This window comes from Lynx rufus, unplaced genomic scaffold (genome assembly GCF_022079265.1).
Source record: "Lynx rufus isolate CCGP_SWC_20201006 ecotype Redwood Valley unplaced genomic scaffold, mLynRuf1.p SCAF_1, whole genome shotgun sequence".
In the NCBI taxonomy this organism is placed as follows: domain Eukaryota; kingdom Metazoa; phylum Chordata; class Mammalia; order Carnivora; family Felidae; genus Lynx; species Lynx rufus.
The window spans coordinates 9,260,493-9,285,114 of record NW_025814823.1 but is presented as its reverse complement, the minus strand read 5'-3'; the positions used below and the strand labels follow the sequence as shown (position 1 = coordinate 9,285,114).

At 46.9% G+C, this 24,622-nt stretch overlaps 1 long non-coding RNA gene across 1 annotated transcript; it reads right to left on the bottom strand.

The window, feature by feature from the left end:
• Positions 1-1,876: 1,876 nt before the first annotated feature.
• On the bottom strand, positions 1,877-13,540 carry LOC124511273 (uncharacterized). The gene is made up of 4 exons (XR_006961850.1): positions 13,290-13,540; positions 13,078-13,173; positions 6,716-6,810; positions 1,877-2,233 (listed from the first exon to the last, which is right to left on the bottom strand). It is a non-coding gene; the product is annotated as an uncharacterized LOC124511273 (long non-coding RNA).
• Positions 13,541-24,622: the final 11,082 nt, after the last annotated feature.

The window sequence follows — 24,622 nt, the reverse complement described above, 5'->3', positions numbered from 1 at the left end:
AGTTCGAGCCCCGCGTCGGGCTCTGGGCTGATGGCTCGGAGCCTGGAGCCTGCTTCCGATTCTGTGTCTCCCTCTCTCTCTGCCCCTCCCCCGTTCATGCTCTGTCTCTCTCTGTCCCAAAAATAAATAAACGTTGGAAAAAAAAATTTTTTTTTTTAAAAAAAAGAAAAGATTCCTATCTTTCAACAGAACACCTCACTAGGGATTTTGCCAGAAACAAAAATGTAGATACACCCTGAGCGTCCATAGGAATTGGTCCCCTCTCTCTAAGCTGAAATGCTGCGTTATAGAGAGCTAATAATACGATTCCCAAAACACAGAGTTCTCAGGAAGACGGTGAGCAGGCCCAAAAAGGGACTCCCCAAATTCTGCCAGATTCTATCCACTCTATTTGCGGTCTTGAGGGAATGACCGGCCTCTGGTGATTCAGCTCCCTTATATGTAGAATGGAACAATGGGGACGGGACAAATGGATGGGGCAGAACTCACACAGTTATGCGCATGTGACCCAGGGTAGACTAGTTAAGTGCCTCATCTGTCTGGCCACAGGGACTGGTGCATGGATAAGACTGCCAGGTAAAATACAGGATGCTTATTTAACTGCATTCCAATTTAAATTTGGAATTTTAGGTAAATAAGTAATTTCTTCCATATGTCCCAAATATTACAGGGGATATAATTATACTAAGAAATTATTCATTTTTTTAATCTCAAATTCAGATTTAATGAGGCATCCTGTATTTTCACTTGCTAAATCCAGCAACTCAAGATACTCCCTTGAGGGGAGCCGATGAGAGCCCTTCTTGGGACATTTCTGGAGTTATCGGCAAAAAGCCACTCTTTTCCCGCTAGGATTGTGATAGCTGAGGTTGCCAGTCTCTGGGGCGACCTTTCTGAAAAAGGAGAGGGCAAACTGAGCACAGATGAGAGACAGAGAGAAACATGCCTGGAGTTAGAGCCTCTGGAGCCCGCTGTTCTGATTAACCCCGTCCTTTCCAATTAGGTGGACCCATCTGTCCCTTTGCCCCTTGTAATTGTCCAGACCATGCATTCCCAGCTCTGTACTGCCATTCCAATTTTCCATTTTAAAGGCTTTTCTTTCTGTCAAAATCTTCCCATTCCTCAAAGAAGTCCACTCAATTTCAATCTTCTCCAAAAATTGTGCTCGGGCTATGGCCTTCGCCCACCGTGTTAATAGGATCCCATAGAAAGGTTGCTTTTGTATGCTGGAATGCAATGTATCTGGTCTAGGGACTTAGTTTACTTAAAGCCCTGGACACTCCCTGGGCTTTAGTTCTTCTGATATCAAACGAAGCCCCAATAATACTCTAGGGTAGATTTATTTAAAAGATTGAGGGGCACCTGGGTAGTACAGTTGGTTAAGCGTCTGATTCTTGATCTCAGCTCAGGTCATGATCTCACGGTTTGTGAGTCCAAGCCCCGTGGTGGGCTCTGGGCTAATGGCACAGAGCCTGCTTGGGATTCTGTCTCTCCTTCTCTCTGTCCCTCCCCAACTCATGCATGCATGCACCTCTCTCTCTCTCTCAAAATAAATAAATAAACTTAAAAAAATTAATAAATAATTGATCAAAAGAGGTGCATGGGTGGCTCAGTCAATTAAGCGTCCAACTCTTGATCTAGGCTCAGGTCATGATCTCACGGGTTCGTGGGTTCAAGGCCCCCATCGGGCTCTGCGCTATGCTAACAGGGTGGAGCCTGCTTGGGATTCTCTCTCTCTCTCTCTCTCTCCCTCTGACCCTCCTCCACTTGTGCGTGCACTCTCTCTCTCTCTCAAAATAAATAAATTAACTTAAAAAAATCAAACGATAGAGGAAAAGCAAGGAGCAGTCACCAGGCGTCAGCTTGATCTCTCTTGCAGTGACAGGACATTTTGTAAAGTCCCTCGTGCATGGAGTTACGAGCCCAAGCTTTGAGTCCAGGTACTATCGCTGACCATCTCCCTGACCTGGATGCTTCGGGTCCTTGTGTGAGTACTCATTTGTGAGTACTCGTGCAGGTACTTGTGTGAGTACTCATAAATACTCACTGTGAGTGCTTGTGTCACCTTGTTTCCCTATTGGTGATGTGCTGTGTTATACAACAATGGAGCATGTGTTTCCAACTCCCTGACTCAATGGCACAGGATCACGTTGATAGATCCAAGGGTCGGTGCGGAGAGAGCATACCTGGATTTCAGATGGGCATCTTACAAAGTTTTCACACTATCCTTCTCCTGAAGGGTGATGTGAGAAAGAGAGAAAGAGAAATTCAATCTAAGTGACAGAAGATTGGTGTAACATGTCTACAAGAAATAACAGAGGCCAGCATTCCCAGAGGTGACGCATGTCCTGTCACAAGGCTATTCTGTCGTCCTAGGCTTTATCAACAACTTAAACCTTAGGTGACACAGAACTGGGGGGAGGGAACGGCCAATATACTGGAAAACAGAAATAAATTTTAAACCAATTTAATATTCTGCATTGATGGTTTAAAGCGAAATCTATCTATCTATCTATCATCTATCTATCTATCATCTAGCTTTTATCTAAAAGAATAACTTCCAGCAGGTTAAGAAAAAAGCCAACTACACAAATGTGATTCATGGGGAAAAGACTTGGAAGGTTTGAGTTACATCAAGCTGAATATGAATCATCAGTAAGTGTCCAAAATGCCAATGCAATGCGAGTTGGCATTATCGCGACTTGGGAGAGCCTCTTTCAATGGACACAAGAGCTTCCTCAGCACGAGCCATCTCCTTTTGTAATGTTGGGACTTATTCTAAGGAGGAGATCAGAATGCGACGGAAAAGCCCTGGGAATCACCCATTCATCTGTTCATTCAGGGACTCGTGCCTGTATTCACTCGGCAAACGCATCCAGCCTTAATGGGCTGCAGTCCTGAATCCTTTTGGAAATGGCGTAGGGGTATAAATCAAAACCTAAGTAAGAGCAAATAAATAAAATATGCCAGAAACTATTCTAGAAGGATGATATTCAGACAGGAAAGACAGAGTCCCTGTCCTCAAGAATCTCAGCCTGGAGAAGGGAAGGGCCAACAATATGGGGATTCAGGGCCCATCGCAAAGCACGGAGTGGCAGAAAGGGGAGGTGGGAAAAGGGCAGTAAGTTAGTCACACTCCGTTCTGGGCACACTGATGTCTCTAATTTGTTGATTCATGTATTTCCTTGTTTTGTTCTCCCTCGCCCAGGAGGCAACCATTTTAAGGGGGTGACGTGTATCCCTTGAGATGTGTGGGCTCTTGAAAACCGTGTGATGCTGCTTTGTACACATTTTTACACAAATAGTACTGTACCGTGTATCTGATTCTCTCTCTGGCTTTTTTCATTCAATTCTCGATGGTGAGAACTAATAGGGTTGCTAAGTATACAATCAATCCTCATTATTCTCAGATTCTGTGTTTGCAAATTCACCTACTCACGAAAATTTATTTGTAACCCCCAAATCAATACTTGAGGAGCTTGAGAGCATGTCCATGGTCATTCACGGACATGAGCAGGGTAAAGAAAAAAAATGTGAGTCACCGACAGATACGTTCTCAGCAGCGATAGAACAAAGACACACTCTGCTTTCCGGTTTCAGCTCTCATACTGTGTAATCCAGAGTCCCTTGGGTGGTCTATTTGGGGCTCAGTTTTTCATATTTCTGTGCATTTTTGATGGGTTTGCTGTATAAAATGGTCCCAAACATAGTGCTGAAGGGCTGTCTAGAGTTCCTCAGTGTAAGAAGCCTGCGATATGCCTTGCAGAAAATTCACGTAGATAAGCTTCCTTCAGGCATGGGTTACAGAGCTGTTAGCCATGAGTTCAATGTTAACATTGAATGCTGTCCAATGAATCAACAATATGGATTAAATAAGGTGTCTTTAAACAGAAAAAAAAAAAAAACCACATAAAGTAAGGTTATGTGTTGATGAGCTGACCAACAATGTGACCGGGGCACCTGGGTGGCTGAGTCAGTTAAGCGCCCGGCTTCGGCTCAGGTTATGATCTCACAGTTTGTGGGTTCGAGCCCCGCATCAGGCTCTGTAGATCCTGTGTTTCCCTCTCTCTCTCTGCCCCTCCCCTGCTCACACTCTGTCTCTCTCTCTCTCTCTCTCTCTCTCAAAAATAAATAAACATCAAAAAAAAAAAACCCTTTTTAAAAAAATTGTTGTGACTAGAGGCTTGTAGGAACCTCCAACTCGGTATTTCCTCTAGGAGCAAAGGTTGAGTATTTGCTAATTCCATGTTTGTGGCGACTTTATACAGCGCAACTGCCACGAGTAATGAGAACTGACCACACCCCTGCTTCATTTCTCCTTGCTTCTGTGTTCTGTTCCGTACCACATGTCCCTTCCTTATTCCCCTAGTGATGGACAGCTGGAGTGCCTTCAAGTCTCAGTTCCCACCATCAAGGTCACGGCAAGGATCTCCATGCACCTTCCTGCAGAGACCAGTGTGAGACTTTCTCTGGCAGCATTCCCAGGAATATGGTTTCCGGGTCCTAGGTAAGTGCACGTGCCCGAGTACCGCTGGATTGTCCTAAAGAAGGGCTGCCCCCCATCTATACTCCCACCAGCATCACAAGACAGTCCTGTATTCCTTACAGCCCTGCCATGACCTGTCTGTCATCGGCCAACTTTCTCGTTGTTTCCAGCCAGATAGGTATAAAGTCATGGCTTATTACGGTTCTTATTTGCTTATCATTGTGGGTTTCCTCTTGTGTGAATTGACCAGTGTTTGGCCTATTGATCTATTCAGGTTTTGAAAAATTGACTTGCAAAAATTCCTTAGACACTGTAGATATTTGTACCGTGTCAGGTTTAGACATTGTAATTCTTTTTTTAATGTTTTATTTATTTTTGAGACAGAGAGAGACAGAGCATGAACAGGGGAGGGGCAGAGAGAAAGGGAGACACAGAATCCGAAGCAGGCTCCAGGCTCTGAGCCGTCAGCACAGAGCCCGATGAGGGGCTCGAACCCACGAACCGTGAGATCATGACCTGAGCCGAAGTCGGACGCTTAACCGACTGAGCCACCCAGGCGCCCCAGGTTTAGACATTTTATTTATTTTATTTTTTTTTTTTAATTTTTTTTCAACGTTTATTTATTTTTGGGACAGAGAGAGACAGAGCATGAACGGGGGAGGGGCAGAGAGAGAGGGAGACACAGAATCGGAAACAGGCTCCAGGCTCTGAGCCATCAGCCCAGAGCCCGACGCGGGGCTCGAACTCACGGACCGCGAGATCGTGACCTGGCTGAAGTCGGACGCTTAACCGACTGCGCCACCCAGGCGCCCCAGGTTTAGACATTTTAAATGTGTTTTCCTGATGTGTCATTTGCCTTTTCATTGCATCTATGATTTTTGTTTAATTTTTGTTTAATTTTTTTTTTTTTACATTTATTTACTTTTGAGACACAGAGTGAGACAAAGTGTGAGCGGGGGAGGGGCAGAGAGAGAAGGAGACACAGAATCCGAAGCAGCCTCCAGGCTTTGAGCAAGAGGTCAGCACAGAGCCTGTTGCGGGGCTCGAACCCACGAACCGTGAGATCATGACCTGAGCCGAAGTCAGACGCTCAACCGACTGAGCCACCCAGGTGCCCCTAATTTTTTTTTTTTAATGTTTATTTATTCTTGAGAGAGAGACAGAGTGCGAGCAGGGGAGGGGCAGAGAGAGAGGAGGGAGACACAGAATCTGAAGCAGGCTCCAGGGCTCCAAGCTGTCCGCACAGAGCCCGACACAGAGCTGGAACTCACGAACTGCGAGATCATGACCTGAGCCGAAGCCGGGCGCTTAACCGACTGAGCCACCAGGCGCCCCCATGACTTTTTTATTAAGTGGAAATCCTTAATTTTGATGGGGTCAAGGAAATGTAGCTTTGGATAGTGTCTAGCTGGGAAGAAGGGGTGGAGGTTTTAGGAGTGAGTCTTCATGTGAAGGGCCATGTTATTTAAGGAAAGGGTAAAGCTAATTGAGATTTTCGGGGAGGGGATGGGGGGCAGGAGACAGATAAATACAAATGGTAAGATAACGAATTTTTCTGGAGGGCTATATGCCAAGGAGCCTTTAGACTTAGTCCAGCCGCAGGTAGCAAGGACCGCCCTCTGAGATGCGCTCCAGACGGACAAGGAAGGACAGGCTGGATGAGTGCCAGAATGCCCTTGACCAGGGGGCAAGAGCCAATGAGCCCTGAAGTTGCTTTCAATTCTGGGAGTCTGTGAATGGGATGGAATGAAGAGGCAGGGAATTTGCATGGAGATTATCGCCTCCCTTAAACCAGCAATTCATCATTCCTGTGCCAGTGCTTACCTGGCCAAGCTGGTCTGCCCAGTATCTGTCAACAGTAGTAACATTTTCTTGCTGTACCCCATCCCCACCCCTTACTTAAAAACACGCAACCCATTAACCTCATGGACGGGGTATGAGGCAAGTCCCTTCTGCGACTTTATTTTTCGTGTGAAACTCACGTTTAATTGGGACTTCCAAAGGGCTCCCTTAATTATAGGTGTGAGAAGGAAAAGGTGAAGGGAAGGTGTTGAAGATAGCCTAGTGTCGTTATGAGATGGGCCAAAAAGCAGTTCCTGTCTTTCATTCATTCATTCATTCATTCATTCCTTCACCCTTTTCATTACACACTGGCGAGTGCCTCCTCCGCGTCAGGCCCTGGGCTCGGCCCTAGAGATGCAAGAGTGAGCCAAACAGCCTCTGGCCTACCTTTACGGAGCTTTGGGCTTAGAGGGGCAAACATCCACTTAACACCAAACGTACAAATTTGTATTCAGACTTCTCCGTGTCTTCTCCCTTTAAAACTAGTGAAATGAGAAAAAGCAATGCAAATTAGAATGGAATAAAAATACCATTTTCATCTGTTATGCTGGCAAACATCCAGAAGTTTGTTGGTGAGGCTGTGGGACAATAGGCCTTCTCATACACCGCCGGTGGGAACACAGACTAACGCAGCTCCTCTGAAGGGGAATTTGGCAATATTCAACCAAATTACGTATGCACTCTATCCTTTGACCTAGCAATCCCACTCAGGAAAATATCCCTGAGATAGGCTGGCAAAAATACACTAAGGTCTACGCACGAAGCTATTTGTTACAATACTCCTTGTAACAGCTAAAGACGGGAAAAAACAACCCAGATGTGCCTCACTACGGGACAAGTTGAAGAAACCGTGGCCCCGTCAAATCCATACCACGGAGAACCTTGCATCTCAGAAAGGAATGAGATATACTATTACACCCTACTCTAAAGTAATCTTTAGGGCAATGCCCGGATGACTCAGTCGGTCAAGTGTCTGACTTTGGCTCAGGTCCTGATCTCACAGTTGTGGGTTCGAGCCCCGTGTTGGGCTCTGTGCTGACAGCTCAGAGTCTGGAGTCTGCTTTGGGTACTGTGTCTGTCTCTCTCTCTCTCTCTCTGTCTCTCTCTGTCTCTCTCTCAAAAATAAATTAATGTCAAAAAAATTTTTTGAGAAAAAAGATCTTTAGGATCTGTTGTTAAGTGAAAAAAGCAAAATGGAGAAATGGCATATAAGGTACGTTACCTTACATCCTAGGACAGGGGAAAATTGCCTGCAAACCTATAACTTTACATTTTTAATGAAAGGAGGAACCAAAAAACTAATCAAAATTGTTACCTGTGTGTTACCTAGGGAGGAAACCAGACGACAAAGGAGACAATATAAACTAGGCGATCTTTATTTCATAGGCTTGACTTAGGAGTCCTCTGAATGTCTTCGGAAACAAAATTCAATCAAAAACAAAACCATATTCCCCGCCCCCCCCCAAAATGTTGAAAGCAAAAGAAAATGATGTAAATGTATATAAATTCAGTGGCTTAACCATATAGACAAAAATTATGTCAGATGACTTTAAAACCTAGTAGTTTGATTGTACATCTTTAGTGGGAGATACTTATATATACACACACATATATATACATATATCCCAAGGACTAAAAGAGTCACAAAGAAATCTTAAGCTGTTTCAACAATATTATTGTTAATAATCATATTGGCATTGCCATTTTGAAGTGTATATATATATGTGTGTGTGTGTGTGTCTTTGTGTATATATCTATGTATATAGATATGTATATGTGTATATATATATATATATATACACACACATATATCTCAACTATTCTGTATTTTAACTATATAATAAAATTGGAATGCAGACACATATGTGAAATAAACCAAATAATTTATTAAAATAAAGTGAATGACTAAGAACTAAGAATTCCAGTGTGTAAGAAACAAGTATCATAACCTCATGATGTATTTTCTCTTAAGTTTTTTTTCTAGCTCTATCCACCAGAAAGGTCTGGAAACAGGAATAAACCTGGTAGCAATGAGTATCGCTAATAGCCAGATTGTAGTCTCTAAATATCATTTCCCATTAAAAAAGAAATAGAGGCCATGGGGCACCTGGGTGGCTCAGTCCGTAAAGCATTTGACTTCCGCTCAGGTCATGATCTCGTACTTAGTGAGTTCGAGCCCCCTGTCAGGCTCTGCGCTGTCAGCACAGAGCTTGCTTGGGATTCTCTCTCTCTCCCTCTCTCTCTTCCCTGCCCTTACTCTCTCTCTCTCACTCTCAAAATAAATAAATAAAGTTAGAAAAGAAGAAGAAGAAGAAGAAGAAGAAGAAGAAGAAGGAGGAGGAGGAGAGGCTCTTGGAGAAATGGAAGCTTACAACAGCTTATTATACCAAAAATCAAGAAAGTCATCAAACAAATGGATATTCTTCCAAAGGACTCAAGAGGCATCTGGAAGGGACTACCTCTGGCCAAAGATAAGGCAATTTGATCATCAATAAGATGAATAACTTCAATAGTTTGAGATATATCAATTATTTTCAGATTTACAGTTTATACGTGTAAAACCTCACTGGTCACCTTTGGAGGATACTAAGAAACCATTCAATATTTTGAAAACTAGTGAGTACGGGGAACGAACCACGCACACATCCTGCCTTGCCTGTACGAATTGCACCTCAGAAGAACCAAATACCTGACGAGGGAAGAGCACTCCCTCTCTCTTTAAGACGTAAATCCCTATCAAAAACTGCAGAAGAAATGTGCATTAGTTGCCCAGGGCTGCTGTCAAAAGTACCGTAAACCAAATGCCTTCAACAACAGAAATGTATTGCCTCACAGTTCTGGAGGCTGGAAGTCCAAGATCAAGGTGTCGGCAGGGCGCTGCTCTCTCTGAAGACACTCGGGAGAGAGTAGTTCCAGGTCTCTCTCCCAGCTTTGGGGAGTTCCTGGGCTTGTGGCTGCATAATTCCAACCTTCGGATGGCGTTCTTCCCGCATGTGTGTCTGTCTTTGTGTCCCGATGTCCCTTAAGGACACCAGTCGTAGTGGGCAGGGGACCCACCTCACTCCAGTCTGACTTTATCTCCACTTAATTCCATCTGCAGACACCCTATTTCCAAACACAGTCCGGTTCTGAGGTCATGGGGGTAGGAGTTTAGCATATGAATCTAGGGGTCATAATTCAAGCCAGGACACAATGACAGGGTTAGAATCGCATCATTTTGTAATTCCTAACGAAATAACGGATCATCTGTAACTGCTAAAACCGTTAGCAAATACCTGCCGACGAGCTTTCTGGAGAACAAAGCAGGCAGCAACATCCGACTGAGGGACTAATCTTGACATCACCAGATGCAGGGCAACCCAGCATGACAGTGCTTCCTGAGGCCCCAGGAAGGGCATGGCACCACCTGGGAGGTGCTCTTGCCTCCCCCACCCCAAGAAAACCCCCACCACACCTGAATCTGAACAAGCCTTTAGAGGTAAGACGTAAACCAACAGTTTAGAGAATTTACAAGTGAGGAAAAAAAGGTGTTAAATGACACCTTGGGTACCACATCAGCAAAATCCCACATGTGAGAAATTCCGTAAGACAAAGGTCTGATTTCTTAACAGATGTTGAGGGGGGGAAAAAGGGAGGGGGAAACCTATAGATAGAGACTTTAAAAGGGATGTCAACCCAATTCTGCATATGCACTTCGTTTTGGTTTTGATTTGAACGAGCCAGCGATAAAAGATAAAAACATACAAGAGACAGAGAAATTTGAACACTGACTGGATATTTGATGACATTAAGAAATTACTAACTATTAAAACAAGAAAGAAAGGCATTACTAATTACTCAACGCGATAGGTTTTGTTGTAATTTTTTCAAAGCCCTTATCTTGTAGGCATACAACTGAGGTCTTTATGGGTGGAAAATTATAGTGTCTTGGATATGTTTCCAAATAATCTGGGAAAAGGGGTGATAAACCGGGTGAGATTATAGACGAAATGCATTTGGCCATGTGTTGACACAGGGGTGATGGGTACCTGGGGTTTCATTACACTTTTATATGTTTGAAAATTTCCATAATAAAGTGGTAAAAAATGGATGAGGTGGCTCTCCTCCTCTAAAAGCCTTATCTATTCATCTCTCTTCTGGACCCCATCCCATCCTATCTTCTCAAGGACTAAGCTCCCCATTTATTGCCTCTCGGAGCTGAGTCATCCCCACAGCTTATAAACATGCTCTACGATCTCCCATCCAAAAAAAAAAAAAAAAAAAAGGAAAAAAGAAAAAAAGAAAATCAGGGAAACTGACTTCATTTACTCCATTGGCCCACCCAATCTTTTTTATGCCTTTGCACGGCTCTAACTTCCCTTCTTACACGCATAGTTTCTAAGTTCTCACCATCCACTTCCTCCTCAACCTCCTGCAATCTGGCTGCTGCCGGAAAATGTTGTTAAGGTCCTTACCAACTGCCATGTTGTCAACTCCCGTGGACACTTTTCGGCCACTCAGCTGCTTTGCCCTGCTTTCCTGCCCTTCTCCATCAGCCCACTCCGATCCTGTCCACCTGTCTTCCCCCATCTCGTGTCCCTCTCCCCTAACACACAAAAACTTCCCTCCATGCCTTCCAGTTCCTCAGATGCCCCAGATGCCCGGGTTTGGTGCCTTCCCTGTGCCTCCTTCTTTCTTCCTGGCTCTCCCCACGATTCTCTCCTCTCACCATTCCCGTCTTCATGGTTGCTCTGTCTGACTGGGGCCCTCCACCAATCTTTGTCGTTGCACCTGCTTCGTTCCCTTTTTTATAACACTTATTGAACATCGGAATCCGATTTTTATTTGTTTTCTTCCCGTTGGACTATAAACTCCACAAGGAAAGGAACCAAATCTGGTGTTGCTCATCTCTGCAATCCCCACAAACAGTACAGTTCCTGGCACACAGAGGCCACTTAGAAAATATTTGTTGAATGAAAACATTAAATAATACATGAATCAAATGAGTACTCAACTTAGTGTAATAACAAACTTTGACTCACACTGTGACAAAAAGCACATTGGGGTGTTGATCTCGGTTGAGAGGGTCACTAAAGCTTTCACGTGGAAATCACATTTGAGCGGAGATCTGAGGGGTTGGAAAGGAGTCACATAGGAGAAGTGGAGTTAACAGAATGAGAAAAAGGTCAGCAGACCCTGATGAGAAACCGCAAGAAGGGTTTCTGAAACCAAAAATCGCCTGGGGGATCAGAGATTGACCATTTCCCCTATGAGGGTTGGGGCTGGTGCATGACTTAGGAGTAAGTGACATAATGCAGAGAAGCCCAAAGGCCAGGGTGGCCCAGGCTACATTTAACCACTTGTTTCCAGCAGTCAAGGAAGCGTGAGCAAGCTTTCCCTTTCCTTGCTCTTACAAAGCAGGAAGCTTGCCGAATGCTTCAGTGCACAACCCTGGGGACTGAGCTCTGCCCTAACCTCACACCTTCCTCTGTGATAGCAGCCATGTTTACCCAAACAAAACCTCAGACCCTGTATAATTCACTTTGCCCAGCTGACCTCCTTTGCTCAGATCTCTAGCTTTGGACTAAGGGGGTGAGCAGAGTTCAAACATGTGTTCCCTAAAGGTAGTTTCAGGGAGCAGGAAACTGAGGACCACTCAGCCAGCAATGGTGGAAAGAAGTTGACAATCCAGGTCTCCAAAGGAACAAAGGGCAGGTGAAGGACTTCTGAAACTAGTTCAAACACGCACACGCACACGCACACACACACACACACAACACATATGCAGAATTAGTAAAAAGGCTTTTTGAATATTGACTTGTCCTTTGACCCCATGGCTCTGTTTCTAGAAGGCTGGGCTGAGGAAATAATCAGAGGCAGGGCCAAGATGAGCGCATTAGGAGGACTGCTGTAAAGCTATTTACAAAGCAGAAAATTGCAAAAACCTAAATGTCCAAAAACAGAAGGAGGGCTAAATAAATGAGAGCATGCCTGAGCTGGTGTGCGGCCATTACCATTATGTTTAGAGATAAATTTTAATTGCTTGGAAAATGCTCATCATATAATGTCAAGTGAAAGAAAGTAAAATGAATAACTGCTTCTATAGTGTGAACTCAAACATTTGCATTGCTATATATACAGGAGAGAGCCAGATAGGTAGATGAACACAAAGAAAAAGATTGGATAGAAATCATAATTATAGTCAGGTCTTCCTGGTAAAAAATGTTTAACATTTAAAAAAATGTTTATTTAGGGGTGCCTGGGTGGCTCAGTCAGTTGAGCGTCCGACGTAGGCTTAGGTCATGACCTCGAAGTTTGTGGGTTCGAGCCCCACGTCGGGCTCACTGCTGTCAGCAAGGAGCCGGCTTGGGATTCTTTGTCCCCCTCTCTCTACCCCTCCCCCACCTGCACTCTTTCAAAAATAAATATACATTAAAAAAAGTTTCTTTATTTTTGAGAGAGAGAGAGAGGAGAGGGCAGAGAGAGAGTCTCCAGCAAGCTCCGCACTGCCAGCATAGAGCTGGATGCAGGGCTTGAACCCACAAACCATGAGGTCGTAACCTGAGCTGAAACCAAGAGTCCGACGCTTAACCAACTGAGCCACCCAGGCACCCCCAGAATTGCATTATTTTAATTTGATTGTTCTTCTCTGCATTCAATTTTCAAACACATGCATATCTTATAAAGTCACAAATGAATAATAAGAATCTTTTCTATCTATTCATTTATTTCCTTTTCTATCGCGGTAAAAGACGTAACATAAAACTTACCATTTCAGCCATTCTTCGGTGCGCTGTTCAGCAGCACTGAGCACATTCACAGTGTTGTGTGACCATCACGGCCGCCCGTCTCCAGAGCTGTCTCGTCTTACAAAACATAGACTCTGTAACCCATGCAACGAGGACTCCCATTTCCCTCGCCCCCGTTCCCTGGCAACTACCATTCAACCCTCCGTCTCTGTGAATTTGGCTTTTCCACTTACCTCATACGAGTGGAATCAGACAGCACTCCTCCTTTCATGTCTGGCTCAGTTGATTTAGCATAATGCCTCCCAGGTTCACCCACGTCTGACTTATTTTTCAAGCACCTTAGTGTGGTTCTTACATTCTGCTGAAATGCAGGGCCGATCTATAGTGTCCTCATCTGTAATATGGGCACAATTACATCCACCTCCCTCATCCGCACTGGTTAATTTAAAGTGCTTCAGGGGGCACCTGGGTGCCTCGGTCATGATCCCAGGGTTGTGGGATCGAGCCCCGCATCGGGCTCCATGCTGAGTGGGGAGCTTGCTTAGGATTCTCTCTCTCTGCAAATAAATAAATAAATAAATAAATAAACAAAAATAAAATAAATTTTAAAAAATAAAAAATAAAAGGTATAAAAGCTTAAAAAAAAAAAGGATTCTCTCCCTCTGCTCCTCTCTCCAGCTTGCACTCCCTCCCCCCTCTAAAAACAAAAACAAAACAAACAAACAAAAGTGCTTCAAATAATGCTCAATATATAGTAAGTGCTATTCATATTTTAAATTACCATCATCATTGTGGCTGTAGTTTAGTGCCAGACCTGAGCCTAAAGCTCACTCTTAACTCCTAGGCCAAAGCTGTTCTTACCAACTCTCTACTTTCTTCTGTGTCCTTCCTTTGAACCTCGACCCTTGACCATCCCTGCCCCTCCATCCCTGCTTTTTACCTTTCTCTGTAGAGCACGGGGCCTTCCAGAAATGAAAGGGCAAAAGGAGGGAAAATGAGAGCTGAAAGGGGAAGGAGAGAGCACAGTGAACGCATGAGAGCCTGTCCGCAAGAGTTTGCATCCGCCCAGAAGGAATGAAGAAACAAGCACCCAAAACACCGTTTCACAACGAACAGCTGACGCTCAAAGCCCTTTCCTACCTACTGGTAGTTAGATGTGCCAAGAAACAGCTCTATTTTCTACTTCTGCCCGAGTATAGGCGAACCCTCATTTCAACAGGTAGCACATAGGAACATCTTGGTTCACAATAAACCTCCATAAACCTTGGTTTATTTCAAACTGTATTTAATGTGGGGGGGCGGGGCACCTACCTAGATTTCTAGAACATTCTATGTGTGATAATTTTTTTAAGATTAGCCACAGTTCTCTTCAAAACGCTGGCGTGTAACCTTTTGCTCTTTGTTCTCTTCCTCCAAAGGTGGCTGAGAGCAGTTCTTTTTACACCCTACTCGAAAGGCAGCCGCTAGTGGGAGTTTTACAGTCTTTCCCTGTCTTATTTCTCCCGTTTCAGAAAGATCGCTTTCCTACGACTTCTGGCCGTCTGCTTTGCCTGGCTGAGGAGACACCCCAGACTTCCTCCACCCACATGGCCTTGCAGCCAAAGACCCAAAATGCAGGGAGTGGCCCAATTAAAAATCTGGGCACGCAAGGAAAAGCAGGCATCAAAGGACAACCCCATTCTCCTTACAAGAAAAAAAAAAAAAAAAGGAAAGAAAAGAAAAGAAAAGAAAGAAAGAGCAGTATGTAAATATTTTATTTCAAGTTCTTTTGTGCTAATTAAGGAATATGGACAGTTTTTAATAGGGTCAGCAACTACTCATTTGGAGTGGAATCTTCTTAATGGACTGGGATAAACAAGAAAGAATGCCTTAAAGTGAAGTTTCATTACGCAGGCACAGCCCCAAGCCATGTTCCCTTCGGGCATCTGCTGGCTTCCAGGACGTTCGTGGGCGAGGTGAGATGTGCCCAAAGGAGGTACCTCTTTCAGAGGGCATCTGTGTGAGAGCAGACGCAGGCGGCCTCAGTCACCAAGCATGCACTTCAAGACTGTCATTTTAATTCTGAAGTGTTCAAGTATCCTACTCATTTCTGAAAACACACGTGCCAGCTCGGCGTCTAGCACAGGGGACGTCAAGTAAGTCGGGGGGTGGGGGGTGGGGGGTGAGGAAAATGTCAGAGCCCAAATTTTCTAATTATGTCTGTTTTTGCGCCTCCTATCCCCTACCCAGCCCCCTTCGCTTCCCCCTTCCCTTCCTCTCTCTACCAGTAACAGGGCGGATTTGGAAACGATTTCCACTCTGTACCACCTTGGCCGTCTCTTCAGGTTCAATGTTTCTCTTCTGCTTAAGAATTCAGGATGCATGGGCCGCACATCCGTGTCAACCCTTCGGCTTGGCTGGGACCACCTGGGTTGGCCAGCAACTTTGACAGATGCAATCCGGAAGAGGAAACAACATCTCTGTTGAGAGCCACTGCTCTTGGCCTGAATTCGTCAAACAGTATTTATTGGGAGAGCACGAGGGAAGGAAGGAGGAGGGAGACGAACGTAGAGAGTATATCAAGCAAACACAAGTAGGGCTCAGCCTTGCGGGGGGAATGGCATGCAGAGTAACATGCATAGGAAACCCCATTATGCCTTAAACACAGCCTGATGGAAACTTCTGTTGCAAGGCAGATTTCAGAGGTTCATATTCAAAAGTGTGCCACGCAGCATCCTGGGGGCTTTCACGGACATGGTCTTTTTTAACCCTCCCTAGAAACCCTGGCAAGGCCATCCCGCTATCCTCCTGGTGCCCTGGGAAAACGGAGATCACGAGGGTCAACTCCGACCAACGCTCCCGAGACTCGAGCCTTCTGGCTGCGTGACCGGTGGTTACCCACACTGCACAGGAAAAGACAAATCCTCGCTTTTTAAATGTACCTGACATTGTAATGAGCCTGACATTGTAATGAGCCATAGTAAGGTAGATGTTAACAGTGGGGGAAACTGAGTGAGAACTCTACTATCTTTGCAACTTCTCTACAAATCTAAAATGATTCCGAATGAGTTTATTTTAGAGAAATAGACCCACAACCTGGAGGTATAAATACTTCCCAAAGGAGTATACAGCAAGTGACTCCTGTCATCCCGTCCCTCCGTCCATCCCTAGGTTGGCCACGGGCAGCACTGTGCCTGCCAGCATGTGTCACACTGCCACGGATGCAGTCTGTGCAGGGAGGAGGAAATAAAGTGGCTACGTAATAATGGAAGGTGGGCCCTGATTTCCACTGGAGGCTCAAGGAAGGCTTTTCAGAAAAAATAATACGCACAGATTTTAACTCACCGATGTATGAGTGTGCAGTGAATTATAAATGGCAAGATGGTATGCGCTGAGACTAGCTTCGGTTGGTGGTATATCTTTCAGCTTGACCATGTCTTAGCCAAATAAGGATCTTTAATAAAAAAAAAAAAAAATTACGGGGATGCCTGGCTGGCTCCGTCGATGAAGCACCAGACTTCAGCTCGGGTCATGATCTTAAGGTTCGTGGGTTCAAACCCCACCGTCAGGCTCTGTGCTGATGGCTCAGAGCCTGGAACCTGCTTCGGATTCTGTGCCTTCCTCTCTCTCTGCTCCTCCCCCACTCATGCTCTGTCTCTCTCTCTCTCTCAAAAATAAACAAACATTAAAAACAATTACAAAGAATTTTTACAATTAGCTACCTTCCTCAATCTCCAAAAGGAGAGAGGCTCTTGTTTTTAGGCAATCTGATGTGAGGGAAGGACAAGGTGTTCAGAAGCCTGAGAGATCGGGGTTCAAACCTCAGTTAAACGGCTTTCTGGAAGTGTGATCTTGAAAAAGTAGCTCATAATCTCTGAATTTCAGACTCTTTATCTGAAAAATGAAGACAATCATACCCACCTAATAGGATCATGGCATTGAAACATACAGATACATCGTGTTTACTGATACATTGTGTGTGCTCAGAAAATAAATGTATGGATGAATGATTAAATACGTACTAAGACTTAAAATGAGTATTTATGCCTAATAAATATTTTTTAATGAAAAAAAAAAGCCTATTGGTTAAGAAAAGTCACATGAGGGTCCCCTGAGCTGAGTGGTTCAGTGGGTTAGGTGTCTGACTCTTGATTCCAGCTCAGGTCGTGATCTCACGGTTTGTGAGATCGAGCCCGGCATCCAGCACCCCGCTGAGCGAGGAGCCTGCTTGGGATTCTCTCTCTGCCCTTCCCCCCCGCTTACATACGTGCGTGCTCTCTCTCTCTCTCTCAAAATGACTAAGTAAGCATTAAAAAAAAAAAAATCACACAAGTGAGCAATTATGGCACAATCTCAGTCCTACTCAGGTGGTGTTCCTGGCCGGGATGGGTGCATCCAGGCACCGGGTCTGGGTGTTAGGTACCAAACAGACGCGGCATCAGCCACTCCCTTGTATGTTCCATGTGAGCAGAGCCAGGCATGACATAGACATGTAGAACCAGAGGATCCTCACGACACAAAGCTGGAAGGCTGGCGGAAGTCCCAGTGCGGCCCGCAGAAGCATTTCTGCTCATAGGTTAGGACCGTGACTGTAATTTGTCATGAGGCTTTCAAAATCTTTGCCCTCTGTCTTTGAACGGGCCTAAGGATCCCAGGAGAATTGTATAAGGAGAGCAAACCCCCACCAGGGCCAGAACCCAGGTAAACCGGAGGGGTAGGTGCCCAGCCAGAGGGGATATGAGGTTCCTCTTCTCCAAGTGGCTATGGCTGTCTAGACAAGCACAAATCTCCTTCTCCTCCGGTCGGGTCAAGCGGCCTTTTTTATTAGCTATCTATATACCTGCCTGTTGGCTTTACCGTCTCATAAAATTAACCTGTCTGTCCAGAAAAGCAAAGGCAGACTCCTAGCCTGGATTTATCAGCCAGAATCTGGGTCCTCAAATGGCTGTGACCCTTAAGAAGGTCTGTCTAGCACTCAGATTTTTCTTCTTGCGGCAGGAAGTACCCACGTTGTTGCAAAGAAGCCCTTGCCCGGGGCAGCCTCATCCACCTCCCATAAAATGTGGATGTGTGAGGAAGCAGGAAGTGGGGCCTGGGGTGGAAGGAAGGAAGGAAAGAAGGAAGGAAGGAAGGGCGGCCTGCTTTAGCAGGGGTCCCAAATCTGTCAGAACTTAAACTGGCTATTGAAAAATATGTTTAGGGGCGTCTGGGGGCTCAGTCGGTTAAGCCTTCGACTTTGGCTCAGGTCGCGATCTCATGGTTCGTGAGTTCGAGCCCCGTATCAGGCTCTCTGCTGTCAGCACGGAGCCCGCTTCGGATCTTCTATTCCCTTTTCTCTCTCTGCACCTCCCCTGCTCGCACTCTCTGTCTCTCTCTCAAAAATAAAAAAATTAACATTAATAATAATATGTTTAGTGAGAGGCTATTCAGGCAAATCCCAGGAATCTAAATTTTTAGATGGCTTCCCTGGGTGATTCTGATAATTAACTAGGATTGGGGAAACACTGACCCCTGTGACCTACCAGGTCCCTCTGGTCTAGAACGTTCTGGATTACGGAAGGCCAGATTCTTCTATAAACCATCTATGTAGGAAGTCGAAAAATCGTTTCCTTTTTTTTTTTTTTGAAAGTTTTGTTTGTTTATTTTGAGGGAGAGAGCGAGAGAGTGAGTTGGGGAGGGGCAGAGAGAGGGGGGAGAGAGAGAATCCCAAGCAGGTTCCACACTGTCAGTGTGGAGCCTGATGTGGGGCTTGTCTCACAAACCATGAGATCACGACCTGAGCTGAAGTCAGACGCTTAACCGACTGAGCCACCCAGGTGCCCCAGGCCCAAAAAAATCATTTCTTAACAACTTGGGGGAAGTTCCTCGAGGGAACTGTCTTCCCTTCCTATGCCATAAGGAAGCCTTCCTTTTGCCTGAGATGCGTCAATATTTTCTATTCCCTCATGAATCACTTGACATTGGGGGCCAACAAGTATACCTTGGCCTCACCTGTTCAAGGCGTGGTCTGTAGACTGGCCTCACTGGCATCACCTGGGAGCCTGGTGGAATTGCAGATTCTGGAACCCCACCCCCAGACCTCCTGAATCAAAGTGTCTATTTTACTGGGGTCCCGAGGTGACTCGTATGCACGCTGAAGTCTGAGAAAACACTGGCTCAGGTCACTGGCTCTCTACTCAGTTGTCTTTCGGAATCATCTAGAGAGTTAAGAAAAAATACTGACGTTTAAGTCTCAATGCCCACGGGGCAAGGATTATTTTAAATTCCCCAGGCTCTGCTAATGTGCGAGACGGCAGCAACTTTGAGCAATACCTGATTTAAAATTAACAACAACAGCAACAAAAATCAAATAAGCTTTTCTTTAGGGAGGAGGGTTGTAGCAAAAGGTTCTGTGTATCATTACTGATTTGGCTTTTTCCCTTTATTAAGGATGTGAGTGAAACAAAGGACGAAAGATTCTCCCACAAACAGGGATGGCTCCAAAGCCCTCTGCTTAAAGCAGAAAGAGAGAGGAGCAGAAGACGTGGGAATGTGACCTGTCTCAACGTAATTCATGTATTTGGAGCCTGCACGGATGGACCAGTGCCGTCGGGAACAGCACGGGTCTCTCCCTTGCCTTGCAGGGCGGCTCACCCAAACTAACAGATGCTTGAGAATAAGCCCCCGTGACATGGATGCCTCTCTCTCATTAACAGAAAACTGTTTCTTACGCTCCTGTGCTCTGGGTTAAGCATCTTCTCTCTTCTGTCGGAAGCGTGGTTCGTGGGAGATAACAAACAATTCAGTTTGGAAAATCAACAAAAGGTTGTATGTAAAGCTTCAATCCTGTGAGTTTTACCCAAACCTAATCCCCGATGCATCCAAACTCTGCCAGAGCCCCTGCCCACCCCTGAGTCTGTCCCGACAGTGCCCAGCAGGCCTGAGATGGCACCGATCCCTGCCATGCGGGATGGCAGGGGGCCGGGTGGTGGGTCAGGAGGCCTGGGTTTGACTTTGGTGTGGACCCCGTTTTCTTACCCGTCTTCCATCTCGCCTCACTGTTCTGCACTCAGAACAATAGTACTGGGAGCAAAGAGGGGGGAAACCCGGGTGTGAACAGCCCCTCACAACATCCTGAGGGGCATTACCCTGTCCGCATGTTGCTTGGCCTGCCCCATAGCGTGTCCCTCGGTTCTCAGCCACCCCAGGCCTCCCGGCCCCGTGGGGCAACCCTTCCGGCCTAGCTGTGCTCTGAGGGGAGAGCGACCCCTCGGCCTAGCTGTGCTCTGAAGGGGGAGTGACCCCTCCGGCCTAGCTGTGCTCCGAGGGGAGAGCGACCCCTCCGGCCTAGCTGTGCTCTGAAGGGGGAGTGACCCCTCCGGCCTAGCTGTGCTCTGAAGGGGGAGTGACCCCTCCGGCCTAGCTGTGCTCTGAAGGGGGAGTGACCCCTCCGGCCTAGCTGTGCTCTGAAGGGGGAGTGACCCCTCCGGCCTAGCTGTGCTCTGAGGGGGGAGTGACCCCTCCGGCCTAGCTGTGCTCTGAAGGGGGAGTGACCCCTCCGGCCTAGCTGTGCTCTGAGGGGAGAGTGACCCCTCCGGCCTAGCTGTGCTCCGAGGGGAGAGCGACCCCTCCGGCCTAGCTGTGCTCTGAAGGGGGAGTGACCCCTCCGGCCTAGCTGTGCTCTGAAGGGGGAGTGACCCCTCCGGCCTAGCTGTGCTCTGAAGGGGGAGTGACCCCTCCGGCCTAGCTGTGCTCTGAGGGGAGAGTGACCCCTCCGGCCTAGCTGTGCTCCGAGGGGAGAGTGACCCCTCCGGCCTAGCTGTGCTCCGAGGGGAGAGTGACCCCTCCGGCCTAGCTGTGCTCTGAAGGGGGAGTGACCCCTCCGGCCTAGCTGTGCTCTGAGGGGAGAGTGACCCCTCCGGCCTAGCTGTGCTCTGAAGGGGGAGTGACCCCTCCGGCCTAGCTGTGCTCTGGGGCAGCCCAGGGTTGCACAGCGAGAGGCGTTCTCCACGGCTTCTGACTAACCCTGAGTATAATGTTAGGCCCAGAAAAGCTTCAACAATAAAAATAGCTTCAGGAAGGTGGCAGCTTGGATTCTTTGTGCTTTGTGGGGGAGGCGGTGATAGCCGCTTCCACACCCCTCACTGGGAGGCTCTGAGAAACAACATTTGAAACACCAAATAAAAAGCACTGATTTAGTAAAGCCTCCTGGAACAGTTTAATTGGAAAAACGTCGCATCTCGTTCTATTTCCTTGACCACCTCTTCTTTGGAGGAGTCATGCTTGATTCTGAGTTGGGGAAAGAGGACAGAGGACCCCGATATTTCAGATGGGACTGAGATGAGGCATGGGGGTTGGGGGGGGGGGACAAAGGGCCACAGCCGTGAGGACAGGGGCAGACCAACTTCCCTCGGGCTGGGCTTCTCGCCTGACCTGAGTCGGAGAAACGAGGCTGGACTGATTGTCCAGGTCACTGCATTCAAGGGCTGCCCCTCCCTGAGGCCCCAGTGACACCCTGAGGAAGGTTCCCTGTCTGTGGCTCCGGATGACTCCTCAGCAAATGAGGGGCGAGGCCCAGACAATGTCTAAAAATGCTCCCACGGTTTATGACGTTGTGCCTTTTTTTTTTTTTTTTTTTTTTTTGGACTTTACAGCCCAGGAAAAGGAAAGAGAAAAAAATCCTGGTGAGCGTGTAAGATGCTATTTCAGGACAAGAAATAGTATTTTGGGTGAAGCTAAGGGAGTAATTTTGTAAAGTTTCAGACAGAAGCGACAAAATAAATGACTGTGTCCAAATTGAGTGCCCAGAAAGGGTGGGCAGGACCACAGAGAGAGGAGGTTTGCTCTGGAATCCTTCACTGAGAGCTGAGCGACAGCTCAAGGGGCGAACCAGCTGGAGCCCAGACGGTGGTTATCAGAGCGTCCCCTGACGGCTGCCTCTCCCAGCCCAGAAGCACAAAGGAATCGTGTGTGGCTCCAAACGCCAAGGACACCGAAGAGGAGAGAGACGGGGAGACACAGAGAGGGAGAGAGGCAGAGACAGACAGAGGGAGAGAGGGATTCTGAAGACAATTCTACGTTTTATTCATTTTCACTGAGTGCCTACCATGTCCTAGGCACTCCGCTAGGTCCTGGGACAATGGACGTCCTAATTTTAACAGCTACGGATCAACTTGTGAGTTTAATAAGAGTAGCCTCCTCTAAAGAACATCTACTAGGAGCAACGAGACTTGACTGGTACCCGTTACCCTACTTACTCCTCACGACAGAGCCCTGACCTAAAGCTACTCTCTAGGCAGGGTATCAGCAGACCTGGGAGCATGGACCCTGAAGCCAGACCACCAGGGCTCAAACCCGGCCTTGGCCACTTATTAGCTGTGTAACCTTGGATGCGACCTCTCTGCGGCTCAGTTCCCTCGTGGATACAATAGGACGAGACACTAGTGTTTGCCTTCTAAGATCGGGAGGAAGATTAAATTGGCTGCTATCCATTAAGCACCTAGAAAAATGATTGGCACACAGCACGTGCCCCGTAAATGTTAGCCGTGATTATCACTGTTTCTGTTTTACTGACGAGGAAAAAGGCCATGGCTAGGGGGAGCTGGGCTCAGAGTCAGGGCTCCCTCAAACATCACGTTGCAATACCTCTAGACAGGCTTATTCTCCGAGAGTTTGTTCTTTGGGTTTATCGGCATTATCACCTCCCCTAGAAGCGTGTGCAAAGCTTGCTGATCACCTTAGGCCACCGGCTGGTAATTTGTCTGAGTGGGTTTTATAGCGTGGGCTGTAACACCTCTGCTCGCCTAGACCCAGACAGAGATGACAGGCCAGAGCTCGAGCTATGTCCAGGCTGGCTGTACATTGGAAACGACAGAACTACTGCATCTGTGGACCACTCAGGACAGCTGGGACCTCCAGGAGCCAACAGCTCTGTGCCAGCTTTCCAGAAATCTCCGTATGCTCTCCTGGGAAACGAAGTTTGTGGCCTCCGGGTCCCAAAAACTGTTCTTTGTAGAAAGGACTTTGAAAGTCCTGACACCTGGGTTGAACTGGCAATGACTCTGACTTAGCTGGCCTGGGGTAGGGCCTGGGCACCTGAGACAGCAGCTGTGACTGTGTCCCCAGTCCCCCCCCTCTCCTCCCCAACCTCCAGCTAGCTTGTGGGGCCCAGACAAATACTGCATCTCCTAGCCACCCACCCCGCTTAACAGCAAGGTACGGCTGTGTGGTTATTTCTGAGTGAGGGGAAGGTATGCCTCTTCCAGGTCATTGCTACCTTTTTCCCCGATCCCCCTTCCCTAGGCCGGAGACTGACATAGAATAGGGGCTCCCTCTAGGTGGTCGAGCCACGCTGTAGACGACCCTGCCTCCGGGACAGCCCGAAGGGCGGTCACCTGCCCGCCCTGGAATTGCCTACCTACCTCTGGATTATTAAAAGAGAGAAGGGGCGCCTGGGTGGCTCGGTCGGTTAAGCATCCGACTTCGGCTCAGGTCATGATCTCGCGGTCTGTGAGTTCTAGCCCCGCATCGGGCTCTGTGCTGACAGCTCAGAGCCTGGAGCCTGTTTCAGATTCTGTGTCTCCCTCTCTCTCTGTGCCCCTCCCCTGTTCATGCTCTGTCTCAAAAATAAATAAATTTAAAAAAAAAAATTTAAAAGAGAGAAAAATGCAACCCCATCTGTTCGAGCCTCTGCAGTTTTAGGTCTCTTTCCTATTTTCCAGGAATGCCTACCTGATTGCTTTAACGGAGGCCTATATGCCAAGTCCCCTGAGGAGCTTTTTAACACGCAGATATCCATGACCACCTCAGCTCCGGCATACCAACATGTCTGGGGATAGGACAAGGCGTCTGTCGTTTGGGGGAGAGGGTTTGTGTGCTTGCTTGCTTTGCTCTTATTTGTTCATTGCTAACGACAGACTGAAATTACATACTTTTGATCAAATGGATTCGATAGAGACTCAAAGAACCAGTTAGCCACGTGCATAGCGAATGAAATACCAGCAGGCTCATCGCTAAGAGAGACCAAGAGGAAATGCCAGTTTCATCTGCCCTCCTGCTGTCCTTTTCAAAGTTATTTATTGAGCATATACTACGTGATCCTCTTTTTTTTTTTTTTTTTTTTTAAACAAAGCTCTGGTTTTTCAGGACAGTTTTAGGTTTACAGAAAACTTGAAAAGGGATTTCCATATACCTTGCCCCCACACATGCAAAGACTCCCGCATTATCCACATCCCCTACCGCAGGGGTACATTTGTTATAATTCATGAACCTGCATTGACGCGTCATAACCAGCCATGGTCTAAAGTTTACGTTAGGGTTCACTCTTGGTGTTGTACATGGGTTTGAACAAAGGTATAATGGCATGAAGTATTATACCGGGTATTTTCATCGCCCTAAAAATCCTCTCTGCTTTACCTATTCATCCCTCCCTCCCCACTTCCTACAACCGTGTGCAACCACGGATCTTCTTACCAAAGCTCCACTGGTGAGCCGACTGCCCACCCTGGTGAGGGCCCCGTAAGGGCAACAGCCAAAGCAGTTTGCTTTGCTCACCAGAGGCCCCAGGGCCCAGGCCCCCTGGAGGTCTGTGGTCCGGTGGCTGCTGGAG